Here is a 3,051-nt window from a genome sequence, read left to right as displayed (position 1 = left end):
TTTTCTTACATTCTGTGGATTGTGTTTTCATTCTCTCTCTCGTTTTTGTTTTTGTTTTTTTTTTTGGCAATGAAGAAACTTTAGTTTGATGTAGTACCATTTATTTATTTTTGCTTTTTTTGCTTGTGTTTTTGGTCTGGTATCCAGAAAACTATTGGCAAGACCAATGTCAAGGAGAATTTTTCCTATGTTTTCCTTTAGGAAATGTAGTTTCATGCATCACCTTTAAGTCTTTAATCTATTTCAAGTTAAGACTTATGAGTGATTTAAGGTTCCAGTTTCATACTGTTTATGTGACTATTCAGTTTTAAATATCATTTATTGAACAGACTATCTTTACCCATTACATATGTTGGCCCCTGTCAAATATTAGGTGACTGTATGAAAGGATTTATTTCTGGACTCTCAATTCTGTTCTACTTGTTTATTGGTCTGTTTTTTTGCCAGTATACTTTATTGCTTTGAGCATGAGGGCTTTGTAGTATAGTTTCAAATCAAGAAGTGTAATTTCTCTTCTTCATTCTTTCTCAGAACTGCTTTGATTATTTGTTGTCTTTTATGGTCTCATATAAATTTTAGGATTCTTTACTTACTTCTGTAAAAAAATAATATTGGATTTTTTTAAAGATTTTTAATTTATTTATTTGACAGAGAGAGATGACAAGGCGGCAGAGAGGCAGGCAGAGAGAGAAGAGGAAGTAGGCTTCCTGCTGAGCAGAGAGCCTGATTCGGGGCTCGATCCCAGGACCCTGGGATTATGACCTAAGCCAAAGGCAGCGGCTTAACCCATTGAGCCACCCAGGCGCCCCTAACATTGGATTTTTGATAGGAATTGGATTTACAGATGGTTTTCGGTAGTATGGACATTTTAACAATGTTAAATCTTACCATTCATAAATATGAGCTATCTTTCCATTTGTGTCTCCTTCAATTTCTTTATCAATGTCATAGTTAATGGAGTACAGATTTTTCATCTTCTTAGTTAAGTATTTTATTATTTTTGATGCTATTGTGAATTAGATTGTTTTCTTCATTTTTTCAGATAGGTCATCATTACAGTGTTAAAATGCTCCTGTCTTGTGCTTACTTTGGCAGCACATATACTAAAATTGGAATGATGCAGAGATTAGTGTGATCACTGAACAAGGATGACATGAAAAACTGGGAAGCATTCCATATTAAAAAAAATGAAACAAAACAAAATTCTTGTCTTTTATATATTGATCTTGTATTTGGCAGCTTTACTAAATTTGTTCAAATTTTTTGTGAAGTTTTTAGGATTTTTTAACATGTAAGTTCATGTTATCCAAAAAAAGAAAATTTTACTTCTTCCTTTTTTTTTGTTGGAGTCTCTTATTTCTTTGTGTTCCTTGTTTCTCTGGCTAGGACATCCAGTACTATGTCAAATGAGAGTAGTGAAAGTGGACACACTTGTCTTTTTACTGATCTTTAAGGGGAAAACTTTAAAATTTTTGATTTAATATGAGATTAGCTCTGGGCTTGGAATATGTGTTTTTCCTTTAATGGATTTTTTAAATTATTTTTTAAATTTTTTATAAACATATAATGTGTTTTTATCCCTAGGGGTACAGGTCTGTGAATCACCAGGTTTACACATTTCACAACACTCACCATCACTCACCATAGCACTTGCATTCCCCAATGTCCCTACCCCCACCATCCTCTCCCAACACACCTCCCCCCAGCAACACTCAGTCTGTTTTGTGAGATTCAGTCTTTTATGGTTTGTCTCCCTCCCAATCCCATCTTCTTTTATTTTTCTTTTCATATGCCCGAAACCGCCTATGTTGCATTTATACTTCATCATATCAGGGAGATCATAGGATAGTTGTCTTTCTCAGATTGATTTATTTCGCCAAGCATATTACCCTCTAGTTCCATCCATGTCATCACAAATAGCAGCATTTCATTTCTTTTGATGGCTGCATAGTATTCCATTGTACATATATACCACATCTTATTTATTGATTCATCTGTTGAAGGACATTTAGGTTCTTTCCATAGTTTAACTATTGTGGACATTGCTGCTATAAACATTGGGGTGCATGTGCCCCTTCAGAATGCCACATTTGTATCTGTAGGGTATATACCCAGTACTACAATCACTAGGTCATAGGGTAGTGCTATTTTCAGCTTTTTGAGGCACCTCCACGCTGTTTTCCAGAGTGGTTGCACCAGCTTGCATTCCCATGTACAGTATAGGAGGGTTGCCCTTTCTCTACATCCTCGCCAGCATCTGTCATTGACTGACTTGTTCAATTTAGCCATTCTGAAAGGTGTGAGGTGGTATCTGATTCTGGTTTTGATTTGTATTTCCCTGATGCAGAGTAATGTGGAGGTTGCTACCTGTTCTATCCTCAAGGATTTTGATGGATTCCTATCTCACATTAAGCTTCTTCATCCATTTCAGGTCATTTTCATGTATGCTGTAAGGAAATAATCCAATGTCATTTATCTGCATGTGGCTGTTCAATTTTCCCGACTCTAAGGCCAGAGGCTCCTTCTCTTCCCCGGGGACGGTGTGCTGCGCCTTCCCCACATTTGCTCCTGGGGAACTTGGTAAACACGTGTGCGACCACGCTTCTCTCCAGGCAGAGGGGATGCTAGGGAAAAGAGTATTTCGCTCCATGCGGGTATCTTCAAACATGCTGCTGAGACTAGCTCAGGCAAGCAGCAGCAGCATCCCCAAAACCAACTCTGATTTCCCAACGAATGCTGTGCTTTCCCAGGGGAGATGCCAGGCAAAGAGGCTTTCGCTGTATGCGGGTATCTCCCAAGGTGAGACTGGGCTCAGGCAAGCAGCAGCAGCCCGCAGAACATTTCTCAGCGAATGCTATGCTTTCGCAGAGGCTTTGGCTTGGAGCGAACAGCACTTCTCCGCTGCTTCCTCAGCAAGGCTTCAGTCGCATCAGGGAAAAGAGCTGCGGGAGAGCTGGTGCCTCTTGGGCCTTGCTTTCCCAGGCTCCATGTTCGTGTCCTGGGATCACCCTTCTAGGCAGAACTAAGCAGACACAGCCACAACCGTGCACT

The 3,051-nt window shown here is 39.1% G+C and overlaps 1 non-coding gene across 1 annotated transcript; it reads left to right on the top strand.

Annotated features, from left to right (window-relative positions):
* Positions 1–1,079: 1,079 nt before the first annotated feature.
* Positions 1,080–1,183, top strand: LOC132008790 (U6 spliceosomal RNA). Its single transcript, XR_009401718.1, has one exon. It is a non-coding gene; the product is annotated as a U6 spliceosomal RNA (small nuclear RNA).
* The last annotated feature ends 1,868 nt before the right edge of the window (positions 1,184–3,051 follow it).

This window comes from Mustela nigripes, unplaced genomic scaffold, assembly GCF_022355385.1.
Source record: "Mustela nigripes isolate SB6536 unplaced genomic scaffold, MUSNIG.SB6536 HiC_scaffold_1057, whole genome shotgun sequence".
NCBI lineage: Eukaryota > Metazoa > Chordata > Mammalia > Carnivora > Mustelidae > Mustela > Mustela nigripes.
This window is presented reverse-complemented; position numbering and strand designations above follow the sequence as displayed.